This window comes from Equus caballus, unplaced genomic scaffold, assembly GCF_041296265.1.
Source record: "Equus caballus isolate H_3958 breed thoroughbred unplaced genomic scaffold, TB-T2T haplotype2-0000700, whole genome shotgun sequence".
NCBI classification, from domain to species: domain Eukaryota; kingdom Metazoa; phylum Chordata; class Mammalia; order Perissodactyla; family Equidae; genus Equus; species Equus caballus.
Genome location: NW_027221971.1, coordinates 93,504 through 107,285, shown reverse-complemented (window position 1 = coordinate 107,285; position 13,782 = coordinate 93,504). Strand labels below are relative to the sequence as shown.

The following is a 13,782-nucleotide window of genomic DNA, read 5'->3' as shown; positions in this document are numbered from 1 at the left end:
AATTTTCTGCTTGGCATTCAGTCTTTCAGTGTTGGACTGGCCCTGAGATGACAGTTTCTCTGTTGTGTGTTGACTGTGAAGAATCAAGAGATGGTAGACAATCCTTCAAATAAACTCAGGGCTCTTCGTAGCCGTGGTCCATAAAGCCTTCTAAAATACTCTCAAAACCTACACAGTGCATGAGACGGTGGCGCCAAGAGTCGAGTTCCCGCCGGCATCCTCTCCTCTCCGCCGCGCACCGAGGGCTCCAGCACCGGGCGGCGAGGGCAGCGGCCACTCTCTCTCTTCCCTTGTCCATCCGCGTCCCGCGTCACGCGCCCTCATTTACATACGAGCGGCGCAGGCACGAGGCAGGGGCGCGAGCCCCGGAGCGCCAAAAACAAATCATTTTAAGAATGAGACCAAGAATAGACTCATTTTGTAATGATCAAAGTTGAGGAGCAGAAAACAACCAGAGATGTGCTTTTCCTCAGTGAAGGCGGGAGGAAGCCAGGGGCAGGAGGGCAGTGAATCCCTTTGATACTGGGAGAAAACCAATTCCGAGAGAGCCAATCAGAGGGCACGGGAAGGGGCTGGAAATAAATGTCACCTCGACAAAACCTACCCAGTTGTATCAAAGCTTGGCCCTGACTTCAAGGCCTTCATTCGCAGTTAAATAGTTTCTGTTTTAATTTTATTAAAGTATACTAACGCATACATTTGTTATGAAAAAAATCAAGTCATACAAAATAATAATGAGGGACAAAAGTTCTCCACAGGCAATTACTTTTCACTTTGTTTTTTATTTCTTCCGGTGACTGCCTCCATATTTATAAATTAAAGGATCTCAATCACTAATTGTTTTATCAATTTTTGACATTGTGGATTCACTTATGACAGGTGAGGATTTAGATAATTTAAACTATTTCCTCTTAGTATTTTAGTTATTTTATGATAAACCGTATAATTTAAATAAGGTAAGTACTTCAAACATCTGTTTTTTTGGATTTTCAACTTTCAAAATTATACATTAGCTCCTCACTCTGTGCGAGATGAAGATACTTACACACCTAACCTCTCACACTTCTTTGCTCCTTCTACTTGCCAACTTCTGTTAGCTATATATTTTCTTTAACATTGTTATAGATTATAATGTACTTATACACTTTAAGTGATCATTTAGGGTAAATAAGAAGCTACAACAATCACTGTATTTGCTCTCTCTAGAACACTTTTCATTATTGCCCTCTTTCCTGGCCACAAAGAACTGGCTTTCAGGTTGACAAGCTTTCTTTAAATTCCTGATCACAAACCTTAAGCTGGTCATCCTTTTCCAGGGTTTTAGAAAACTTACTTTTTCGCTCTCCGCGATGACTATTTTGTATGTTCTCTCTTGGCCAATGATTTTCCTTTACACTTCAGAAAAAAGTCACGAGATAGGGAACTTCTCCCACATCCCACCACTAAATGTACAATCCTTCCTACAACTGCATTTATCTTCTGCATCATATTAAAGAGAAGGAAGTGGCTTTTCTTCTGTTAATCTTCAGTCTTTCCAGCTGTGATCTGGACTCCTATGTCTGCTACCCACTTAGGGGTTTAGTTGTTTTCCTTATCCCCTCTCTTTACTGCATCATCAATCTCTCCTCAGGCTGGATGGTCTCTTCATCATAAAAAATGTTGTAATATCGCTCACCTTAAAAAAACAAAGACAAAACACCACTTTTCTTTACCCCGTAATCCCTCTAGCTGAGCCTATTTCTCTGCTTGCTTTCATAGCAAAACTTCTTGAAAGAGTTCTACGTGGACTCTCTTTTCCTCCTCTTTGATTCATACGTTTTCCTATGAATAACCTCCATATTGCCAAATCTGATAAGAAATGCAAATCAAAATCACAATTGAGATATCACCTCACAAATGTTAGGATGACTATTACCAAAAAACAAAAAATGGCAAGTGTTGGCAAGGATGTGGAGAAATTGGAACCCTTGTACACTGTCGATGGGAATGTAAAATGGTGCAGCCACTATGGAAAACAGTATGGAGGTTCCTCAAAAAATTAAAAGTAGGGGCTGGCCCAGTGGTGTAGTGGTTAAGTTCAGCTCTCTCCGCTTCTGCAGCCCAGGTTTGCAGGTTCAGATCCCGGGTGCAGACATACACCGCTTGTCAAGCCATGCTGTGGTAGCAACCCACATATAAAATAGAGGGAGATTGGCACAGACGTTAGTTCAAGGCCACTCTTCCTCAAGCACAAAGGGGAAGATTGGCAGCAGATGTTAGCTTAGGGCCAGTCTTCCTCAAAAAAAAGAAAAATTAAAAATAGAGGCTGGCCTGGTGGTATAGTGGCGAAGTTCATTCGCTCCACTTTGGCGGCTGGGGTTTCATGGGTTCAGATCCCAGGTGTGGGCCGACACACCATTCATCAAGCCACTCTGTGGTGGCATCCCACGTACAAAAAATAGAGGAAGACTGGGGCCAACCCGATGGCATAGTGGTTAAGTTCGTGTGCTCCACTTTGGCGACCTGGGGTTCGGAGGTTCAGATCCTGGGCATGGACCTAGCACCATTCGTCAAGCCACACTGTGAAAGCATCCCACATACAGTAGAGGAAGATTAGCACAGATGTTAGCTCAGCGACAATCTTCCTCAAGCAAAAAGAGGAAGATTGGCAACAGGTGTGTTAGCTCAGGGTCAATCTTCCTCACCAAAAAAAACCACATTAAAATAGACTACCACATGATCCTGCAATTCTACTCCTCGGTATATATGCAAAGACTTGAAATTAGGATTGTGAAGAGATATCTACACTCCCACATTTATTGCAGCATTATTCACAATAGTCAAGATATAGAAACAACTCAAATGTCCATCAATAGTCAAGTGGATAAAGAAAATGAGGAAAATGCGAGATAGACACACAATTAAACATTATTCAAACTTAAAAATTAAGGAAATACTACCATTTGTAAAAGCATAGATGGACCCGGAAGATATTATGCTAACTGAATACCATTCACAATCGCAACAAAAAGAATAAAATACCTCGGGGTAAATTTAACCAAGGAAGTGAAGGACCTATATAATGAAAATTGCAAGGCCTTTCTGAGAGAATTGGATGACGACATAAGGAGATGGAAAGACATTCCATGTACATGGATTGGAAGAATAAACATAGTTAAAATGTCCGTTCTACCTCAAGCAATCTACAGATTCAACGCTATCTCATCAGAATCCCAATGACATTCTTTACAGAATTAGAACAAAGAATCCTAAAATTTATATGGGGCCACAAAAGACCCCGAATTGCTAAAGCAATCCTGAGAAAAAAGAACAAAACGGGAGGCATCACAATCCCTGACTTCAAAACTTACTACAAAGCTACAGTAATCAAAACAGCATGGTACTGGTACAAAAACAGGTGAACAGATCAATGGAATAGAATTGAAAGCCCAGAAATAAAACCACACATCTATGGACAGCTTACCTTCGACAAAGGAGCTGAGTGCATACAATGGAGAAAAGAAAGTCTTTTCCAAAAATGGTGCTGGGAAAACTGGAAAGCCACATGTAAAAGAATGAAAACTGACCATTCTTTTTCACCATTCACTAAAATAAACTCAAAATGGATCAAAGACCTAAAGGTGAGACCTGAAACCATAAGGCTTCTAGAAGAAAACGTAGGCAAGTACACTCTCTGACATCAGTATTAAAAGGATCTTTTCGGACACCATGTCTTCTCAGAGAAGGGAAACAACAGAAAGAGTAAACAAATGGGACTTCATCAGACTAAAGAGCTTCTTCAAGGCACATGAAAACAGGATTGAAACAAAAAAAACAACCCACTAACTGGGAAAAAATATTTGCAAGTCATATATCTGACAAAGGCTTGATATCCATAATATATAAGGAACTCTCACAACTCAACAACAAAAAATCAAACCACCCGATCAAAAAATGGGCTGGAGACATGAACAGACATTTCTCCAAAGAAGATATACAGATGGCTAATAGGCACATGAAAAGACGCTCATCATCGCTGATCATCAGGAAAATGCAAATGAAAACTACACTGAGATATCACCTTACACCCATTAGAATGACAAAAATATCTAAAGCTAATAGTAACAAATGTTGGAGAGGTTGTGGAGAGAATGGAACCCTCATACACTGCTGGTGGGAATGCAAACTACTGCAGCCGCTATGGAAAACAGTATGGAGATTCCTCAAAAAACTAAAAATAGAACTACCATACGATCCAGCCATTCCACTACTGGGTATCTATCCAAAGAGCTTGAAGTCAGCAATCCCAAAAGTCCTATGCACCCCAATGTTCACTGCAGCATTATTTACAATAGCCAAGACATGGAAGCAACCTAAGTGCCCATCAACAGATGAATGGATAAAGAAGTTGTGGTATATATATACAATGGAATACTACTCAGCTGCAAAACAGAACAAAATCATCCCATTTGCAACAACATGGATGGACCTTGAGGGAATTACGTTAAGTGAAATAAGCCAGTTAGAGAAGGATAATCTCTGTATGACTCCACTCATAGGAGGAATTTAAAAATGTGGACAAAGAGAACAGATTAGTGGCTACCAGGGGAAAGGGGGGGTGGGGGGCGGGCACAAAGGGTGAAATGGTGCACCTACAACACGAATGACAAATATTAATGTACAACTGAAATCACACAAGATTGTAACCTATCATTAACTCAATAAAAAAAAAGATATTATGCTAACTGAAACAAGTCAGTCACAGAATGACAAATATAGCATGATTTCTCCTATAGGAGGTATCTAAAATAGTCAAACTTAGACAAGCAGAAAATAGATTGGTGGTTGCCAGGGGACGGGAGTGGGGAAAATGGAGAGTTGTTGTTCAGCATCAAGTTTTAGTTATGCAGGATACATAAGTTCTAGAGATCTACAACATTATAAACTTAAGAGGATAAGTCTTATGTTAAATGTTCTTCCCACACACACACACAAAAGCAAAGGGACGTAAGAAATCTTTTGGAGGTGATGGATATATTTATTACCAGGATTGTGGTGATGGTATCATGGGTGTAAGCATATTGTCCAACTTCATCACAATGTATACATTAACTATGTACAATTTTTTAATGTTAATTATACCTCAACAAAGCTGAAAAAAATATAAATTCTCTGTTCTCTTAAATGAGTTCTTAGCAGCATTCAAAGCAGTTGAGTACTTGCTCCTTGAAATACTTTTCTTGTTGGGTTTCTGGATAGCCCATGCTTCTCTCACTTTTAGTGGCTCCTCTTATACTATCTAACCCCTAAATGTTGAAATCTATTTTTCCTATGCAGGTGATGGGGTTCAGGGCATGCCCACACCCCCGCCCCGCCCACCGCAAGATGCACCACTCTGGTATGTGGATTATTTCAAGCTGAAGAAAATAAAAGCTCAGAAGACTCAGGAAGAACATTCCACCTTCTCCCCAACTGACTAAAAGAAATTTAAAATAAAGGCCAGTCCCCAGGACAAGCCATCACCTTAGATAACTCTGGGTATCTGGTAGACTGGGAGGATCCTTGCTAAGCCCATTCTTATCAAAGTTCTATTTACCAAACATTTGCTTTTCCATTTCCAGGAGTTGCCTTCCTCCCCTTTGAAGCTCCAAATCACTACCCCCAACATCCTCCTTGTCTGTAGCTGAAGAAATTTAAACAGGCAGCCTCAGCCAGATGACTGAGTTACTGTTTCTCCTGAGTTTCTCCCATGTATACATGCTATTAAACTTTGTTTGATTTTTCTCCTGCTAACCTGCCTTTTAAATTATTTGACCAGCCATAAGAACCTTAAGAAAAAGGGGTGGGGGAGGAATTCTCCCACTTCCCCAACACAGGTGATCTTAAATGGTTTATAAATTCTCAGGTTTATATCTGCATCCCAAATCTGAGTTCAACTTGTTTGTATTGACAAATAAAAATGGCAAGCAATAGGATATATTGGAGAATATGAGGAAGCCATTTGGTGTAAACCTAATTCGGCCTCACCTTGTCTTTCCAAAAGGGCCTGACCGTGGCTGTTGAGCATGCATTGTATATCTGCTTTAGATATTCCCTATGGCAAGAACAAAGGCCCTTGAGATAAAGGTGCAACTTCCCTCCCTCTCCCAAAGTTGGCATCTCCTTAAGGCTTAAGCGTCTTTCCTTAGGCTAGAAACTGATTGCTGTGCTCACCTGTGACTGCCCAGCTCGAGACAACAGACTTGCCTCCTGCTACGCCCTCTGAGATAGCAGACCCACTACCTGCGGTGTCCATCAAGAGCTGTGCCGACAGGGCAATCTTGTGACTATTGTGGGAGGGACATTTCAATCATATGTGAAACGTCCTGCTTGGCGGTATATAACCACTCTGTACACCTCACTTCTTTGGTGCCCTTTCTTCCTGTGGGAAGAAAGGCCCCGGGCCATGGTCCTCAGATTTCAGCTCAGAACAAATTCACCCATATTTTCGTTTATAGATTGCTTATGGATTATTTTCATGGACAGTATCTAGCTGTTTAATTGATATCTTGACTAGGATGTCTTCATAACATAGTCAGAAGGAAATTCTAGATATCCAACTCTCTGCCACAGTCCCCCCAAAGTGCTCTTCCCTTATATTCCCCATCTCATTAAATGGCACCTCCATTTATCTAGTTATTAAAGCCAGCAACCTAAGAGTCTTCTTGATGCTTCTCTTCCCTAATTCCCACATAAACAAGACCTATCTTTTTGATCTGCAAACACCATACTTGTTCAACCCCCCTTTATCTTGCCTAGAACAATGCTAGAGTTTACTGACTGATCTACTTTCACTTCCACTGTTGCCCACTTCCAGTCCATTCTCCAAAAGTAGTCAGAGTCTCATTACCCTTCAGTGACTTCACATTGCACTTACCATGGCCTGTAAAAATCAGGCTAATCTGATTCTTTCATGTCTCTCTATCCTCAAAGTGCTGGGAATACTGCAGTGAATGAAACAGGCAAGTCTTCTATTCTCATGGAGTATTCTGGGGGCTTTTTTTGGCAGGGGGTGGGGAATAGAATAAAGAAGTGCAGATAAATAAAACCATTTCTGAAAGTAAAGAGTACTATGAAGACAATTAAACAGGGGATTGTGTTAGACAGCAACTGATATTTGCGGTGGGTTTTAGACTGCGTGGTCAAGGATTGCCTCTCTGAAGGGACATTTGAACTGAATGATACAAAGGAATTTTTAGCACTTTCTCAGCAAAGGTTTATTTCTTGATTGTATCATAATCTCATCAAGGATCATCTGGGAACTCTAGTTTTTATCTAATTCCAGGACCCAGGCTGAGAGAGCAGCCACCAAACTGAAACTTGCAGGTTGCTGTGACAAAAGGAAGTAAGATTCTGAAGGGCCTCACACCAGCAATGAAAAGCTCTAGTCTGTAAGTGACACAGATTTCTTCCACCTATACTTTATTAACCAGAACTATTCACATGACCCCACCCAAACCAAGAATCTGGGAATCGCAGTCCTACCACGTCCTGGAAGGCAGAGAATCAGAAATATTCGGAAAACATAATTAACTACTACTATAGTCCTTCATGTTCACAGGGGAAAATATAAAGGAGGGAAAGTCATAGATACATGCATGGTAGTGGCAGGAGTTCTCCTACAACTGTGCAAGGCCATTAGAATTGCTAGTTCTGGTTCCTCTGGGAGGCATATGGTAGAAACAGAAGACAGTTTGGTGAAGCTTTCCGAGTCTTGCTGCTATCTGATCCCTCTAATACTGAGGAAATGGTTTCTTACTGTTTTGCAGACCTGGAAGAATGAATCCACAGAATGTGACCTCATTGTCCCTACTCAGGATTCTAGTTTGCTCACTTCAGTCAAGGTGCCTTAAACTTTTCTAAAAGTCAAGAACAGTCTGGAAATACATATATTCTCCATATCAACTTCTCAGAGCAAAAATCAAAGAAATGGGCACAAGACCGGCTCAATGTTTTTTATGAATGATTGATAATATTAATTTGAAGACTATTTCTTACATATTATACATCCATTTGTAGAGGGAGTAAAAGGTTATAGACACCACTAAGACATACCTGCTTTTTCTTCTAGCATTTTCAGTTTGTCTTTTTAAAAAACTTAATCCTTTGTTCTGTTTGAAATCTTTCAATTGTGAAATATTTCAGGACTGATATTAAATGTGACTAACACTAAGCCAAATACCTATGTGCCCAATACCCAGCTTATGAAATAAAATATTATAAAAATAGTCATAGGTCTTGTTTTTGCACGCTTTTTGGTGAGGAAGATTGGCCCTGAGCTAACATCTGTTGCCAAGCTTCCTCTTTTTTGTCTCCCAAAAGCCCCAGTACATAGTTCTATATCCTAGTTATAAGTCATTCTAGTTCTTCTATGTGGGAGGCTGCCACAGCATGGCTTGATGAGCGGTGTGTAGGTCTATGCCGAGGATCCGAACCAGCGAACCCCAGGCCGTGGAAGTGGAGAGCATGAACTTAACCACTCGGCCATGGGGATGGCCCCCTATAGGTCTCTTTTTATACCTAATCACATTCCTCTTTCTCCCAGCTTCCCCAGAAGTAACCACTATTCTGAATTTAGAATTTATCCTTCTTGTGCTTTTCTTTGTACTTTTACTACATCTGTATGTATCTGTTATCAATATGTAGTATTTTTGAGATTTGGGGTTCTAGCAATGATGGGGTAAACACAACTGGATTAAAAAGAAAACAACAAGACTTATCCTCCCACCACACACAACTAAGAAACCGGACAAAACATACAGTGGTTTCCAGATATTAGACAACAGTCAGTGAAAGATAATGATCTCTGAGAGAAATGAAACAAAAGATGTGAGCCATATTATTGCCCCAGCTTACAGCCTGGAGAGAATTTTTAGGCTATGTGCAGGCAGGAAGTACCCAAACGGAGCCTGCTGGTTCCAGGAGCTAAAGATACAGAGCTCATACAAGGAAATCTTATGAGCATTTATGGGATGAAGTATGAGAGAAGACAGATCTGCGCAGGAAGAGCTCCAAATGAGTACTGATCAATGCAGGTGTGTGAGGAAACTACTCAAGGCCAGTGAAAGACCATGAGAAAGATTCAAGTATAGCCATCCCAGAACTCACACAGGGCTGGTAATACTCTATATTCCCACTAGCCAAATAAAAAAAACCTCCTAATACAAGGACATTCTCAAGAGGGTATCACATCAGTGTTGGGACCAAATTAGTCCTATACTAAAAGTTGTACTGGATCCACCTAACAAAGCAAGAAAGCAAGCCTCAAAATGGCAGAGTTGATTACAAATGGCTTAACTGAATCTCAAAACAAAGCCTGAAAATATTTTAGAAAAAAAATACAGAAACTCCAACAACTAAGAAAATAAAATTCACACTATGTGGCACTTGACAAAAAAAAATTACCAGATATGCAAGAGACAGGAAAATAAGACCTAAAATGAAAAGAAAAATCAATCGATATGAACAGACCCAGAGATGACAGAAATAGTTGGCAAGAATGTTTAAACACTTAGTATAAATATAGTTCATATGTTCAAGAAGGATGAAAGATGAGCATTTTAAGGAGATATGGAAGATGTAAAAGAAATCTATTCCTCAGCAATATGAATTTACTTAACACTACTGAATTGTGCTACACTCATAAATGGTTAAGATGGTATATTTTATATTTTTAGCATGGTAAAAGAACCTTTGTTAATCTAAAAGGAAACAAACAAAACAAACCACAAATAAACATCTAGAAGTGAAAATACAATGTCTGAGAAGAAAAACAGTATGGTTAAAATTATCAACAGGTTAGACACTGTAGAAGAAGATTAATGAACTTAAAGACAACAGAAATCATCTAAAATGAGAGAGAGGAAAGATTGGAAAAAACTAAACATCAGCGAGCTATAGAAAAACATCATGTGCCCTAATACAGATATAACTGCACTCCCAAAAAGGAGGAGACGGATAGGACTGAAAATTTTGAAGGACTGACGGATGAAATTTTTCCAAACTTAATGAAAACCATAAACTCATATTTCCAAGAAGCTCAATGAACCCCAAGCAGAAGAAACAAAGAAAACTACACCAATGCACATCATAATCGTATTGCTTAAAATCAGTGATAAGGAAAAAACGTAAAAGCAGCCCAAAAAAAGACACGTGTACAGAAGAAAAATGAGAATTACAGCAGACTTCTCACTGGATTGAATGAAAGCCAGAAGACAACGGAGCAACACCTTTAAAGAGCTGAAAGAAAAATAATGGTTGCCCAGAATTCTATATCCAGTAAACATACATTTCAGAAATGAAAATGAAATAAATACTATTTCAGACATATCAAAGCTAAAATTCATCACCAGCAGCCCAGTATTATAATACATATTAAAGAAAATCCTCCAGACAGAAGGAAAATGACACCAACTATAATTCTGGATATACACAAGGAAATAAAGAGCACTGGAAACGCAAAGTTTGTGAGTAAATACAAAATACACTTTTCCCTAATTTTTAAACATCTTTAAAACATTACTGACCGGTTAAAACAAAAATGTAACAATGCATGTGGGGTTACTAATATATGTAGAAATAAAATGTATATCCACAATAACCTAAAATCTAGGAAAGGTGAAATGAAAGTAAACTATTGTAATGAGCTTATACTATACATGAAGGATAATAATATGATCAGAAGGTAGAGCGCAATAAGTGGAAGATGTCTAATATAAACCCTAAAACAACTTATAAAATAAAGAAAACAAAGAGTACAGATAACATGAAAAGAATATTGACTTATTCCTAACAAGTCAATAAAGGAGATTAAATGGAATTAGAAAATGTAAAATTTTCTGCCTTCTAAAAGAAGGCAGAAAAAAAATACAAAGAGATCACAAATAAGAGAGAGAATGAATAAATAGCACAATGGTACATTTAACCACTTTAATCACAACAACCAGTAATCATTTTAACTGTGAATGCTGTAAAAAAAAATCAAAAGGCAGAGATTTTTGAAACAGGAAAAGATAGAGACTGTCATGAAAAGGTAGAGACTGTCAAATTGTACGGAAAAGAACAACAACACTAAATACATATTCACCTAATGACAGAACTTCAAGATACATAAAACAGAAAATGATAAAATTAAAAGAACTGCACCAATCCACAATTATAGCCACTATTATAGATGTCAATACCCTTCTCTCAATAAATGACAAATGAAGTAGACAGAAAAATCAGTAAAGGAAGACCCGAATAACTCTATCAACCAACATTCTACCTAACATTTTTCCCAAATACAACTGGATCACTGACCAAGATAGACTGTAAGATTGGCCGTAAAGAAAGTCTCAATAAATGTAAAAGAATTCAAATAATAAAAACTATGCTTTCTGGCCACAATGGTATTACATTAGAAACTAACAACAAGCCAAAGCAATCTCGAGAAAAACCAACAAAGCTGGAGGTATCACAATCTCTGAATTCAAAACATACTACAAAACTACAGTAATCACAACAGCATGGTACTGGTACAAAACACACACACAGCTCAATGGAACAGAACTGAGAGTCCAGAAATAAAACCACACATTTACGGACAGCTAATTTTCGACAAAGGAGCTAAGTACAGACAATAGAGAAAGGAAAGTCTCTTCAATAAATGGTGTTGGCAAAACTGGACAGCCACAGGCAAAAGAATGAAAGTAGACTATTATCTTACACCATACACAAAAATCAACTCAAAATGGATTAAAGAGATGAATGTAAGACATGAAACCATAATACTCCTAGCTGAAAACATAGCCAGTATGCTCTTCAACATTAGTCTTCGCAGTATCTTTTTGAATACCATGTCTCCTCAGGCACTGGAAACAAAGAAAAAAATTAACAAACGGGACTACATCAAACTAAAAGTCTTCCCCATCAACAAAATGAAAAGACAATCCACCAACTAGGAGAAAGTATTTGCAAGTCATATATCCAATAAGGGGTTAATTTCCAAAATATATAAAGAACTCACACAACTCAACAACAACAAAACAAACAATCCAATCAAAAAATGGGCAGAGGATATGAACAGACATTTTTCCAAAGAAGATTTACAGATGGCCAACAGGCACATGAAAAGATGTTCAGGGGACGGCCCGTTGGCACAGCGGTTAAGTTCACACCTTCCACTTTGGCAACCTGGGGTCTCCAGTTCAGATCCCGGGGGCAGACCTACACAATGCTTCTCAAGCCATGCTCTGGCAGGCATCCCACATAAAATAGAGGAAGATGGGCACGGATGTTAGCTCAGGGCCAGTCTTCCTCGGCAAAAAAAGGAGGATTGGCAGCAGAAGTTAGCTCAGGGCTAATCTTCTCCAAAAAGGAAAGAAAAGAAAAGATGCTCAACATCACTGATAATTAGAGAAATGCAAACCAAAGCTACAATGAGATATCACCTCACATCCATTGGAATGGCTATTACTAAAATGACATGAAATAACAAGAGTTGCAGAGGATGTGGAGAAAAGGGGAGCCTCATATACTGCTCGTGGGAATGCAAACTGCTACAGCCGCTACGGAAAACAGTATGGGGATTTCTCAAAATATTAAGAATAGAACTACCATACAATCCAGCTATTCCACTTCGGGGTAGATATCCAAAGAAGACGAAAACACTAATTTGAAAAGATACATGTACCCCTATGTTCATTGCAGCATTATTCACAATAGCCACAACCGGGAAGCAACCTAAGTGCCCATCAACAGATGATGGATAAAGATGTGGTATATGCACACAATGGAATACGACCCAGCCATAAAAAAGACGAAATTGTGCCATTTGAGACAACACGGATGGACCTTGAGGGTATTATGCTAAGTGAAATGTTAGACAGAGAAGGACAAATACTGTATGATTTCACTCATGTGGAATATAAACAAACAAACACACAAACACACAGAAACAGAGAACAGATTGGTGGTTACCAAAGGGGAAGAGGGTGGGGGAAGGCCAAAAGGGGTAAAGGGGCACATATATATGGTGACAGACGGAAACTAGACTTTTGGTGGTGGACATGATGTAACTTATACAGAAGCTGAAATATAATGATGTACACCTGAAATTTACACAATATTAAAAACCAACGTGACCTCAATTACAAAAATTTTCAAACTCAGAGAAAACAGTATTTGAAAGAGAACTGAGGGGCTGGCCCCGTGGCCGAGTGGTTAAGATCACGCGCTCCGCTGCAGGCGGCCCAGTGTTTCGTTGGTTTGAATCCTGGGCGCGGACTGGGCACTGCTCATCAAACCACGCTGAGGCAGCGTCCCACACGCCACAACTAGAAGGACCCACAACGAAGAATATACAACTATGTACCAGGGGGCTTTGGGGAGAAAAAGGAAAAAAATAAAATCTTAAAAAAGATAACTGAAAAATCCGCATATATATGGAATCTAAACGTATTTCTAAATAACTCATGCATCAAAGAAGAAATCCCAGAAGAAATTTTAAAATATTTTGAATAGAATGGAAATGAAAGCATGACATATCAAAATTTGTGGGGTATACCCAGGCAGTTCTTAGAGGAAAATTTATAGCATTAAAAACTCAGAAGAGAAGAGAAGAAAATTCTCAAAACTATGGTTAAAGCTTAAGAAGCCAGAAAAAGAAGAGCAAAGTAAACCCAAATAAGTAGGAAAAAAGTAAATGAAAGGAAGAAATCAATAAAAATAAAAAACAACCAAAAATGACAAAAAGAGAGAAAACCAATTAAACCAAAAACGATT

General features: G+C 38.9%; 1 protein-coding gene across 2 annotated transcripts in view; it reads right to left on the bottom strand.

Moving 5' to 3' along the window:
- Positions 1 to 671: 671 nt before the first annotated feature.
- The window catches only part of LOC138922298 (proline-rich protein HaeIII subfamily 1-like), a 64,606-nt gene continuing 51,495 nt past the window's right edge, over positions 672 to 13,782 (bottom strand). For both annotated transcript variants that reach the window (XR_011435365.1, XR_011435362.1), the window contains one exon: positions 672 to 1,675. The gene's annotated coding sequence lies outside the window, so the exon portion shown is untranslated. The remainder of the gene's footprint in view (positions 1,676 to 13,782) is intronic.